This window comes from Cervus canadensis, chromosome X (assembly GCF_019320065.1).
Source record: "Cervus canadensis isolate Bull #8, Minnesota chromosome X, ASM1932006v1, whole genome shotgun sequence".
Lineage (NCBI taxonomy): Eukaryota > Metazoa > Chordata > Mammalia > Artiodactyla > Cervidae > Cervus > Cervus canadensis.
The window spans coordinates 109,607,675-109,621,554 of NC_057419.1; the positions used below are offsets into that span (position 1 = coordinate 109,607,675).

Below are 13,880 nucleotides of genomic sequence, written 5' to 3' on the forward strand. Positions count from 1 at the left end.
AGACTGGATCCAAAAAGGAAAAGGAGTACATCAAGGCTGTATATTGTCACCCTGCTTATTTAACTTATAGGCAGAGTACATCATGAGAAACACTGGGCTGGAAGAAACACAAGCTGGAAACAGGATTGCTGGGAGAAATATCAATAACCTCAGATATGCAGACAATACCACCCTTATGGCAGAAAGTGAAGAACTAAAGAGCCTCTTGATGAAAGTGAAAGAGGATTGAGTGAAAAGTTGGCTTAAAGCTCAACATTCAGAAAACTAAGATCATGGCATCTGGTCCCATCATTTCATGGCAAGTAAATAGGGAAACAGTGGAAACAGTGGTAGACTTTATTTTTGGGGGCTCCAAAATTACTGCAGATGGTGAGTGCAGCCATGAAATTAAAAGACACTTACTCCTTGGAAGGAAAGTTATGACTGACCTAGACAGCATAATAAAAAGCAAAGATAGTACTTTGTCAACAAAGGTCCATCTAGTCAAGGCTATGGTTTTTCCAGTAGTCATGTATGGATGTGAGAATTGGACTATAAAGAAAACTGAGTGCCAAAGAAATGATGTTTTTGAACTGTGATGTTGGAGAAGACTTTTGAGAGTCCCTTGGACTGCAAGGAGATCCAACCAGTCCATCCTAAAGGAAATCAGTCCTGGGTGTTCATTGGAAGGACTGTTGTTGAACCTGAAACTCCAATACTTTGGCCACCTGATGCGAAGAGCTAACTCACTGGAAAAGTCCCTGATGCTGGGAAAGATTGAAGGTGGGAGGAGAAAGGGACGACAGAGGATGAGATGGTTGGATGGCATCACCGACTCAATGGACATGAGTTTGGGTAAACTCCGGGAGTTGGTGATGGACAGGGAGGCCTGGCGTGCTGCAGTCCATGGGGTTGCAAAGGGTCGGACACAACTGAGCTACTGAACTGAACTGAACTGAACTGAAGAATATCACAAATAAATTAAAAAACAAGTCTGAGAAATACAAAATAGAAAAAAATACTCTTGTATGTTTGTGTAGTAACATTACTATAAAACTGTTGAGTTAAAACTGTAAATCGTGAGTTAAATTATAAATTCTTAGAACTCAAGGGCAATTAAAACATCATAGGTCAAAAATATGTGGGACACAGAAAGAACTTTAAGGCTTTAAATACATTTATCAGGAAATCAAATTTTTAAAAGAGTTAAGCATTTAGATCAAGAACTTGGAAACAGGGCAACAGAGCAAACTCAGAGAAAAACAGGAGAAAGAAAATAACATAAGTAAAGGAAGGAAGAAATCAATGAAATAGTAAAAAAAAAAAAGGACATTGAAGATTAAAAAAACAGAAGCTGGTTCTTTGAAAAAATAGTAATATGGACAGGTCTTAGGCAGGTTTTTTTTTTAAGGGGGAGAGAGACAGACAGATATACACATACACATACACATACAAGACCTCAATGGCGAAAAAAAAAGAAACACAAAAGATCTATAAAATGGTCTGAATAAATGGAAAGCCATTCCAGCATCTTCCATGGGACAACTTAATACTGTTAAAGGTCAATTCACCTCAAAGTGATATATAAAAAGAAAATTTTGATCAAAACTCTGGTTGCATTCTTTGAGGAAGTTGACCAACTTATTCTAAAATATACATGGAGGGTGAACTTCCACCTCAGTGGTGTGGAGAGGGTGCCTGGATCCATAGACTCTGATCATGGCAATGACCCTGGGTTACTGGCACCTCCACAGGCTAGCTCATGTGGTCCGCCTGCTCCTGGAATGCACAAACTCAAACTATGAGGAGAAGTACAGAATAGGGGACAGTCCCAACTATGACAGAAGCCAGTGGCTAAGTAAAAAATTCAAGCTGGGCCTAGACTTCCCCAATCTGCTCTATTTAATTAGTGGGGCTCACAAGCTCACCCAGAGCAAGGCCACCGTTGACTCCACTGCTCACAAGCACAACGTGAGTGGTGAGACTGAGAAGATATGCATGGCCGTGATGGAGAACCGGGCTACGGACACTGCTGATGACTTTGTCCGAGTCTGCCACCGCCATCACTCTGAGAAAATGAAGTCTCAATACCTGAAGGAGATCCCTGAAAATATGAAGCTCTACTCAGAGATTCTGGGGACAAGGACTTGGTGTGCAAGGGACAAGCTCACCTATGTGGGTTTCCTGGCTTGCACTTTATATTTGACCCCAAGTGCCTGGATGAATTCCTAAAGCTGAAAGACTTCCTCACCTGCTTTAAGGGCCTAAGGAGGATCTCTGCATACATTAGTCCAGCTGCTTCCTCCCACACCCTTTATGTTCAAGGATAGCCATGTGTGGCAATAAGTAGCACCCTGGAAGGCAGGAGATGGATCCAAGAGCCAGTGCTGCGCTTGCTGGACCTCCCTGCACCCCAGGACCTTAGTCTCTCCTTTCTTTCCATTTGCCTCCACTTAGGCCTTATTTGGCTCCAACTCTTTCCCAATCCCATTCATCCAGGATCTTTAAAACTCTACAGCAGCATCCCACTCTTCTTCAGTGAAGCCATCCCCTGACGTTATGCTTTCTGCTCCAAAGACAACCAGACCGTCCTTCCTGTCTATGTGTTTTTTTTTTTTTTTCTGCCATGAGTCACTTCACCAGAACCCTGGCCTGCAGACTTTAGGCTTGATTTCCTCCACACTGCCCTGAAGACCAGTCCTGGCCTGGTACGCTGACCATGATCCCCCAGTGTGCTCCCTACCCAGCCCTGCCTGATTACCAATACAGCCTTAACCACAAATAATAATAATAATAATAAGTAAAATAAAATAAAATTTACATGGAAAAATAAAGGTCCACAAATAGCTACCTTTGAAAAATAAGAACTAAAGAGATCACAATGTTCCATTAGATACTGACATACTTAAAATCTGTAGCAATATTTTTTGAATGTATGCTAACCAGGGGCTTCCCAGGTGGCTCAGTGGTAAAGAATCTGCCAATGCAGGAGCCGCAGGAAACGCGGGTTCCACCCCTGGATCAGGAAGATCCCTTAGAGAAGGAAATGGCAACCCACTCCATTATTCTTGTCTGGGAAATCCCAAAGACAGAGAAGCCTGGTGGGTTACAGTCCATGGGGTTGCAAAGAGTCGGACATGGCTGAGCAACGAACACTTACCCTTACCCAGATTGTGGTCCTCAAATACCATTTCCCACTAAACAAAACCAAAGCTACTTAAAGAAATGGCTGATTGCAGGTCTAAGACAGAAAATGTCCAAGATAAACCTGGAACACATTGGCTTGCCATATAGGAAGGAGGCAGTACAGAAATCACTAAGTCATGCTGAAAGGACCCACCCAGGAGCCAACTTGAAGAAGCTCCCAAAGACCAAAGGTAATCAAGTTCAGCATCAATAAGAATAATGACTGCCATAAATTGAAGCACATCAATTATGTTTAAATCCATGAGTTTACAATGATACCAAAAACATAAAACAAATTTTTGAAAGACTAATTAGTTACTTTTAAAGATGCTAATAAACCAACTTATTATTTTGAAAATATGTAAATAAAGGAGAAGAATCAAGCTGTTACTCTGACTCCTAAATGAATTGTACCACTGAATAACCAAATAGTAGATAGGGGGATGTTTTTCTTAATTGAAGTATTCCAACCAAAAATAAGGGAGAAGTGAAAGAATTACAATTTCATTATTTTGTATTCCTCAATGAAATAATGTATCAAGACACTGATCATCACAAAAAGAAAGATAACAAAGCCTCCTGATGGAAGAAAACACCACTGTTTACAAAGTCACCTTCTCAGAAAACCAAACCTGAATCTGATAAAGTCTCTAGATTCCACTATGACTTTATAAGAAATACAGAAAACAGAGGAACATATTGAATAACAGAATAGAAATGCATTCAACAAAATCAAGACTAAGAAGTTTCACAGGAAAAAAATAATCAAATTTCTTTCTTAAATGAAATGCAAAGGGAAAGAGATGGAGGGCAGAATCAGCAAATTAAAATCATTTAAGAGACATATCAATGAATCACACTTTATTTGGATTCTGATTCAAACTGTTAAAAACTACAGACACGTTTATGAAACAATTAGAAATTTAAACACTGATTAGATATCTGATCATGTCAATGAGTTATTGTTCTTTTCTTCTTGTCATAATTGTATTCAGATTGTTTTTGCTTTAATTCTGTATCTTTAAAAGATACATACTGAAATATTTACACATAAAATGGCATGTCTTAGTCTGTCTTGAAAATAATACAGAAGATGTGGAGAGTGAGTGGAATATAGATTTCAAATGACTGTGAGTTTATGATTACGGAGGTTTGGCAATGATTACATGGGAGTTCATTATGTTAATCAGTCTAGTTTTGTTTATGTTTGATGTTTCCCTTAATCATGAAATGTTTAAAATAATATGATACTTTCAACAAGACCATATGAATTAATCAATGAAACAAGAGAAAGGTCAGAATCTGGCTCTATCTATCTATCTATCTATTCAAAACACTAACAAATATATAAAGGAAAGCTCAAACAGATTGGTGATTTTAAAAAATGCAAACTAAAGAAATATTGAGGTATCACTTTATATCTATTACTTGACTAAAATTAGGAAACTGGATGCTGCCAATTGTTGGCAGAAATAAAGAAAATTGAACTATTTATATATTTTCTGGTGGTATCTTAACATGTAGACCTATAGTGTGCTTACAAGTACTTAACAACCAGCTCTGCAGAAAGAAAAAATATACAGCTTTACCATATATATATGTGTGTGTATATATATATATATAGTATATATGTTTGTGTGTATACATTACATAGTTTCTATGAACTTTATTGATATCTATGCATATAGCATACAGTTCATAAATAATGATAAACAATACATTTATTGTAACTTCCATAGAATTAATTGATTTTCATAGAATGTTTTTGTTGATTTTTGCCAAAGTGCTTTCCTGTGGATGCAATCCAAGAAGGAGTGTAGATCTGATATGAATGTTGGTTGATATTTTAGTGCATGTTAGGAAGACAGCAAGGGCTTCCCCAATGTCTCAGTGGTAAAAAATCCACCTGCAATGCAAGAGATGTAGGTTTGACTCCTGGGTCAGGAAGATTACCTGGAGTAGGAAATGGCAACCTACTCCAGTATTCTTGCTTGGAGAATCCCATGAACAGAGGAGCCTGGAGGGCTACAGTCCATGGGGTTGCAAAGCATTAGACATGACTGAGTGACTGAACAGGCATTAGGAAGAAGGCAAAAGTGAAGCAGTGAAGATGTAGGTGTGTTTGCTAGTGATCTGAGCAACTTCTTTGCTGAATCAAATATTGGAGGAATACTTCCTCAAACATTTTTGTTATTCACAATGTAACAGCTACAGACCTAATATACTTTAAAATTTATTTATATTACTAACATTTTCTTCATCACTCTCCTAAGCCTAAACAATTAATTAAACAATAAATCAGAGGTCACCAAACTTTTCCTATAAAGGGCCATATAAGAAATGTTTTAGGTTTTGTGAGTCATATAGTCTCTGTCACTATTGAACTATTCAACTCTGCTGTGTAGCACAAAAGCCATCATACACATTATGTCAACAAATGGGCAAAATTAGGCAGTAGGTTGGGTTTCCACAGTTCGGCAACCCCAGTAATTTGTGGCATTTGCTGATTTTTGCTACTAATACGATGTCACTGAACAAGAAGTTGTGAAGAGATATGCATTAGCACACCACTATACAGCATTTCTACAATAGAAATAGAACATGCATAAATGATGATAAGTGCAAAGATAATCATACTATATAGTAAAGTAATTAGGAAGTGATGAGTTTTGAATATTTATTACTTTTGATTTTTATATAATTTATCTCATTGAAATTTTATACAATTTAGTGTATAATAATGTCTCTTTAACAGCCAGCTTTGCACAGTTCCTAAAAATTAACCAGCTTTTGTGAGCCTATCTGAGTAAACTTGTAAAGATTATTGAGAAGAATATACCATACCTAATCCAGTGATGGAGAGGATCTTCCACTGATAGAAAGCATAGATATGATGTGGTAGATATAAATCATTAAATGCCAGACAACAGAAGAATGGACTAGACATACACATAGGAACCTATGTCGCACAACTCCAAGCATTCACATTACCGTCTTTGTAATGGCATCTCTTGAGTAAACCATAACAATATGATTAGATCTTAAAAACATAGTGCTGAATTCTACTTCAAGCCATGATGGAATAACTAGGACTAGATTAGCCCTCTTGATGTGATCCCCAGAGGGATCGGGTAGAGAAGGAGGTGGGAAGGGGGATCGGGATGGGGAATACATGTAAATCCATGGCTGATTCATGTCAATGTATGACAAAAACCACTACAATATTATAAAGTAATTAGCCTCCAGCTAATAAAAATAAATGAAAAAAAAAAGAAAATTGTACAAAACATATGAAACGAAGTTTTTAATCACTGGGCAACAGGCAACAGAAGACAGATCCACACAAGAAGAGAAGACATACAAAGTAAGCCCCATGATTACCCTTTGTTTCTTACCTGGATGCATTGTTAGACCACAGTGGAGGATGAGGTGGAGAGAAATGTAAGCACAACATGGAGGGCTTGTTGACTTAAGAATTCTTTATAGAAATCAGAGTCCGGAGAGGAGCCAAGATGGCGGAGGAATAGGACGGGGAGACCACTTTCTCTCCTACAAATTCATCAAAAGAATAATTGAACGCAGAGCAAACTTCACAAAACAACTTCTGATCGCTAGCTGAGGTCATCAGGCGCCCAGAAAAGCAACCCATTGTCTTCGAAAGGAGGTAGGACAAAATATAAAAGATAAAAAGAGAGACAAAAGAGCTAAGGACGGAGATCCGTCCGGGGAAGGGAGTCTTAATAGAGAAAGTTTCCAAACACCAGGAAACCCTCGCACTGGCGGGTCTGGGGGAAGTCTTTGAATCTCAGAAGGTAACCTGACTGGGAGGGGAACAATAAATAAAACCCACAGATTATGTGCCTAAAAGCAACTCCCAGCAGAAAAGTACCCCAGACGCCCGCATCCGCCACCAGCAAGTGGGGGCGGAACGGAGAGGAGCGGGCGGCATTGCCTAGGGTATGGACTGGGCCTGAGTGCCCTGAGGACAATCGGAGGGAGCTTTTGTGAGTTACCAACTTGAACTGTGGGATAGCGAGAGAGAGAGATAATTAACCGGCCTGAACACACTGCCGGCCGTTCGCAGAACAAAGGGACAGAGCAAGTCCAGAGAAGAGCTCGCAGGCTTTGGACCGGCCCAGCCCCGCCGGAGGCTGGAGGCAGGGGGGAGGGGAAAGGGGCAGGCTCGGCCCCAAGGATCGCATCCCCTACCACACTGCAAACAGGCCTCCAGTTTCTAATCAAAGACCTCCTGAGATTCTGGATGGTCGACATCCGCCGGGAGGGTCGTGACGAGACACAGGGCGCGGGCGGGGACTGGGGCTGGGGACACGGAGGGCAGAAGGCGCACGCGCCTGACTGGCGCCGGCGGAAACTGAGGCTGGGACCGCGGAAGTGAGTAGGCGCGACGCACCCGGGGAGAGTGCAACTCTGGCTGCCTGAGCTGCTCTGACGGGGAAGGCACAAAAAGCAGGCGCAGGTTTTTGTTCCGCGCTTCTGTGGAACACCGGGGGGCTGGAACCGCGCGTAGCGTGGGGCGTGCTCCATATAGAGCAGCCGGGAGCCTGAGCAGGGTAGACGGGAGAGAGCAGCGCCAGCCCCTCCCCGCAGCGCAACAGAACTAGCAGCCTGAGTAAGAGACCACCTCCGCCCGCCTGTGTCAGGGCGGAAATTAGGCACTGAAGAGACTGGCAAACAGAAGCTAAATAAACAAAGGGAACAGCTTCAGAAGGCACCGGTGCAACAGATTAAAATCCCTGTAAATAACACCGACTACACCAGAAGGGGTCTGTAGATATCAAGAAGTGTAAGCTGGAACGAGGAGCTATCTGAAACTGAACCGAACCCACACTGACCGCAACAGCTCCAGAGAAATTCCTAGATATATTTTTACTTTTTTTTTTTAAGTTAAAAAAAAATTTTTTTCTTTTTTTTTCTTTTTTCTCTTTTATTTTCTTTTAAAATTCCCTATTACTCCCCCATTACTCCTTAACTTTCATTTTCATAGATTTTTATGATTTTTTTAATTAGGAAAAAATTTTTTTCTTGTTTTTTTTTCTTTTTCTCTTCTATTTTCTATTTTTCTTTTTCTCTTATTTCCTTTTAAAGTCCTTTATTACTCCTCTACTACTCCTTAATGTACATTTTCATTACACTATAACCTTACCAAAAAAAAAAGAGAAGCCCTATTTTTAAACAAAACTTCATATATATTTCAAAAATTTTGTGTGTGTGTGTTTTGGTTTTTGTTTTTAATATTGTATTTTTAAGAGTCTAACCTCTACTCTAGATTTTTAATCTTTGTTTTTCAGTATATGATATAAATTGTGGACATTTAAGAATCCAACATTCAGTTCCCATTTTTATTCAGGAGTGTGTTGATTACTCTCTCCCAATCTTGACTCTCCGTTTTCTACCTCAGAACACCTCTATCTCCTCCTTTCCCCTTCTTTTCCCAATCCAATTCTGTGAATCTTTGTGGGTGTCTGGGCTACGCAGAACACTCTGGGAACAGACAACTGCGTATATCTGTCTCTCTCCTCTTGAGTCCCCCTTTTTCTCCTCCTGCTCATCTCTATCTCCCTCCTCCCTCTCCTCTTCTTCATGTAACTCTGTGAACCTCTCTGGGTGTCCCTAACGGGGGAGAATCTTTTAGCCATTAACCTAGAAGTTTTCTTATCAGGGCTGTATAGTTGGAGAAGTCCTGAGACTACTGGAAGAATAAAACTGAAATCCAGAGGCAGGAGACTTAAGCCCAAAACCTGAGAACACCAGAAAACTCCTGACTACATGGAACTTTAAGTAATAAGTGACCGTCCAAAAGCCTCCATACCTACACTGAAACCAACCACCACCCAAGAGCCAATAAGTTTTAGAGCAAGACATACCATGCAAATTCTCCAGCAACGCAGGAACATAGCCCTGAACATCAACATACAGGCTGCCCAAGGTCACACCTAACACATAGACCCATCTCAAAACTCATTACTGGGCACTCCATTGCTCTCCAAAGAGAAGAAATCAAGTTCCATGCACCAGAACACCGACGCAAGCTTCCCTAACCAGGAAACCTTGATAAGCCAATCGTCCAACCCCACCCACGGGGTAAATCCTCCACAATAAAAAGGAACCACAGACCTCCAGAATACAGAAAGTCCACTCCAGACACAGCAATCTAAACAAGATGAAAAGGCAGAGAAATACCCAACAGGTAAAGGAACATGAAAAATGCCCACCAAGTCAAACAAAAGAGGAGGAGATAGGGAATCTACCTGAAAAAGAATTTAGAATAATGATAATAAAAATGATCCAAAATCTTGAAAACAAAATGGAGTTACAGATTAATAGCCTGGAGACAAAGATTGAAAAGATGCAAGAAATGTTTAATAAAGACCTAGAAGAAATAAAAAAGAGTCAATTAAAAATGAATAATGCAATGAATGAGATCAAAAACACTCTGGAGGGAACCAAGAGTAGAATAACAGAGACAGAAGATAGGATAAGTGAGGTAGAAGATAAAATGGTGGAAATAAATGAAGCAGAGAGGAAAAAAGAAAAAAGGATCAAAAGAAATGAGGACAACCTCAGGGACCTCTGGGACACTGTGAAACGCCCCAACATTCGAATCACAGGAGTCCCAGAAGAAGAAGACAAAAAGAAAGGCCATGAGAAAATACTCGAGGAGATAATAGCTGAAAACTTCCCTAAAATGGGGAAGGAAATAGCCACCCAAGTCAAGAAACCCAGAGAGTCCCAAACAGGATAAACCCAAGGCGAAACACCCCAAGACACATATTAATCAAATTAACAAAGATCAAACACAAAGAACAAATATTAAAAGCAGCAGGGGAGAAACAACAAATAACACACAAAGGGATTCCCATAAGGATAACAGCTGATCTATCAATAGAAACCCTCCAGGCCAGAAGGGAATGGCAGGACATACTGAAAGTAATGAAAGAGAATAACCTACAACCTAGATTACTGTACCCAGCAAGGATCTCATTCAGATATGAAGGAGAATTCAAAAGCTTTATAGACAAGCAAAAGCTGAGAGAATTCAGCACCACCAAACCAGCTCTTCAACAAATGCTAAAGGATCTCCTCTAGACAGGAAATGCAGAAAGGTTGTATAAGCGTGAACCCAAAACAACAAAGTAAATGGCAACGGGACCACACCTATCAATAATTACCTTAAATGTAAATGGGTTGAATGCCCCAACCAAAAGACAAAGACTGGCTGAATGGATACAAAAACAAGACCCCCATATATGCTGTCTACAAGAGACCCACCTCAAAGCAAGACACACATACAGACTAAAAGTGAAGGGTTGGAAAAAATTATTTCACGCAAACGGAGACCAAAAGAAAGCAGGAGTCGCAATACTCATATCAGATAAAATAGACTTTCAAATAAAAGCTGTGAAAAGAGACAAAGAAGGACACTACATAATGATCCAAGGATCAATCCAAGAAGAAGATATAACAATTATAAATATATATGTACCCAACATAGGAGCACCGCAATATGTACGACAAACGCTAACGAGTATGAAAGAGGAAGTTAATAGTAACACAATAATAGTGGGAGACTTTAATACCCCACTCACAACTATGGATAGATCAACTAAACAGAAAATTAACAAGGAAACACAAACCTTAAATGACACAATGGACCAGCTAGACCTAATTGATATCTATAGGACATTTCACCCCAAAACAATCAACTTCACCTTTTTCTCAAGTGCACACGGAACCTTCTCCAGAATAGATCACATCCTGGGCCATAAATCTGGTCTTGGAAAATTCAAAAAAATTGAAATCATTCCAGTCATCTTTTCTGACCACAGTGCAGTAAGATTAGATCTCAATTACAGGAAAAAAAATTGTTAAAAATTCAAACATATGGAGGCTAAATAACACGCTTCTGAATAACCAACAAATCATAGAAGAAATAAAAAAAGAAATCAAAATATGCATAGAAATGAATGAAAATGAAAACACAACAACCCAAAACCTATGGGACACTGTAAAAGCAGTGCTAAGGGGAAGGTTCATAGCATTACAGGCTTACATCAAGAAACAAGAAAAAAGCCAAATAAATAACCTAACTCTACACCTAAAGCAATTAGAGAAGGAAGAAATGAAGAACCCCAGAGTTAGCAGAAGGAAAGAAATCTTAAAAATCAGGGCAGAAATAAATGCAATAGAAATTAAAGAGACCATAGCAAAAATCAACAAAGCTAAAAGCTGGTTTTTTGAAAATAAACAATTGACAAACCAATTAGCAAGAACTCATTAAGAAACAAAAGAGAAGAACCAATTAACAAAAATTAGAGAATGAAAATGGAGAGATCACAACAGACACACTGAAATACAAAGGATCATAAAAGACTACTAACAGCAGCTCTATGCATAAAATGGACAACTGGATGAAATGGACAAATTCTTAGAAAAGTATAACTTTCCAAAACTGAACCAGGAAGAAATAGAAGATCTTAACAGACCCATCACAAGCAAGGAAATCGAAACTGTAATCAAAAATCTTCCAGCAAACAAAAGCCCAGGACCAGATGGCTTCACAGCTGAATTCTACCAAAACTTTAGAGAAGAGCTAACACCTATCTTACTCAAACTCTTCCAGAAAATTGCAGAAGAAGGTAAACTTCCAAACTCATTCTATGAGGCTACCATCACCCTAATTCCAAAACCGGACAAAGATGCCACAAAAAAAGAAAACTACAGGCCAATATCACTGATGAACATAGATGCAAAAATCCTTAACAAAATTCTAGCAAACAGAATCCAACAACATATTAAAAAAATCATACATCATGACCAAGTGGGCTTTATCCCAGGAATGCAAGGATCTTTAATATCCACGGATCAATCAATGTAATACACCACATTAACAAATTGAAAGATAAAAACCATATGATTATCTCAATAGATGCAGAGAAAGCCTTTGACAAAATTCAACACCCATTTATGATTAAAACTCTCCAGAAAGCAGGAATGGAAGGAACATACCTCAACATAATAAAAAGCTATATATGACAAACCCACAGCAAGTATCACCCTCAATGGTGAAAAATTGAAAGCATTTCCCCTGAAATCAGGAACAAGACAAGGGTGCCCACTCTCACCACTACTATTCAACATAGTGTTGGAAGTTTTGGCCACAGCAATCAGAGCAGAAAAAGAAGTAAAAGGAATCCAGATAGGAAAAGAAGAAGTGAAACTCTCACTGTTTGCAGATGACATGATCCTCTACATAGAAAACCCTAAAGACTCTACCAGAAAATTACTAGAGCTAATCAATGAATATAGTAAAGTTGCAGGATATAAAATTAACACACAGAAATCCCTTGCATTCCTATATACTAACAATGAAAAAACAGAAAGAGAAATTAAGGAAACAATACCATTCACCATTGCAACAAAAAGAATAAAATACTTAGGAGTATATCTACCTAAAGAAACAAAAGACCTATACATAGAAAACTATAAAACACTGATGAAAGAAATCAAAGAGGACACAAACAGATGGAGAAACATACCGTGTTCATGGATTGGAAGAATCAATATTGTCAAAATGGCTATTCTACCCAAAGCAATCTATAGATTCAATGCAATCCCTATCAAGCTACCAACGGTATTTTTCACAGAACGAGACCAAAGAATTTCACAATTTGTATGGAAATACAAAAAACCTCGAAAGCCAAAGTAAATCTTGAGAAAGAAGAATGGAACTGGAGGAATCAACCTGCCTGACTTCAGACTCTACTACAAAGCCACAGTCATCAAGACAGTATGGTACTGGCACAAAGACAGAAATATAGATCAATGAAACAGAATAGAAAGCCCAGAGATAAATCCACGAACCTATGGACACCTTATCTTTGACAAAGGAGGCAAGGATATACAATGGAAAAAAGACAACCTCTTTAACAAGTGGTGCTGGGAAAACTGGTCAACCACTTGTAAAAGAATGAAACTAGAACACTTTCTAACACCATACACAAAAATAAACTCAAAATGGATTAAAGATCTAAATGTAAGACCAGAAACTATAAAACTCCTAGAGGAGAACATAGGCAAAACACTCTCCGACATAAATCACAGCAGGATCCTCTATGACCCACCTCCCAGAATATTGGAAATAAAAGCAAAAATAAACAAATGGGACCTAATGAAACTTAAAAGCTTTTGCACTACAAAGGAAACTATAAGCAAGGTGAAAAGACAGCCCTCAGATTGGGAGAAAATAATAGCAAATGAAGAAACAGACAAAGGATTAATCTCAAAAATATACAAGCAACTCCTGCAGCTCAATTCCAGAAAAATAAATGACCCAATCAAAAAATGGCCAAAGAACTAAACAGACATTTCTCCAAAGAAGACATACAGATGGCTAACAAACACATGAAAAGATGCTCAACATCACTCATTATCAGAGAAATGCAAATCAAAACCACAGTGAGGTACCATTACACGCCAGTCAGGATGGCTGCTATTCAAAAGTCTACAAGCAATAAATGCTGGAGAGGGTGTGGAGAAAAGGGAACCCTCTTACACTGTTGGTAGGAATGCAAACTAGTACAGCCACTATGGAGAACAGTGTGGAGATTCCTTAAAAAACTGGAAATAGAACTGCCATCTGACCCAGCAATCCCACTCCTGGGCATACACACTGAGGAAACCAGATCTGAAAGAGA

General features: G+C 39.1%; 1 pseudogene; it reads left to right on the forward strand.

The window, feature by feature from the left end:
• Positions 1 to 1,698: 1,698 nt before the first annotated feature.
• LOC122435440 lies at positions 1,699 to 2,329 on the forward strand (annotated as a pseudogene).
• Positions 2,330 to 13,880: the final 11,551 nt, after the last annotated feature.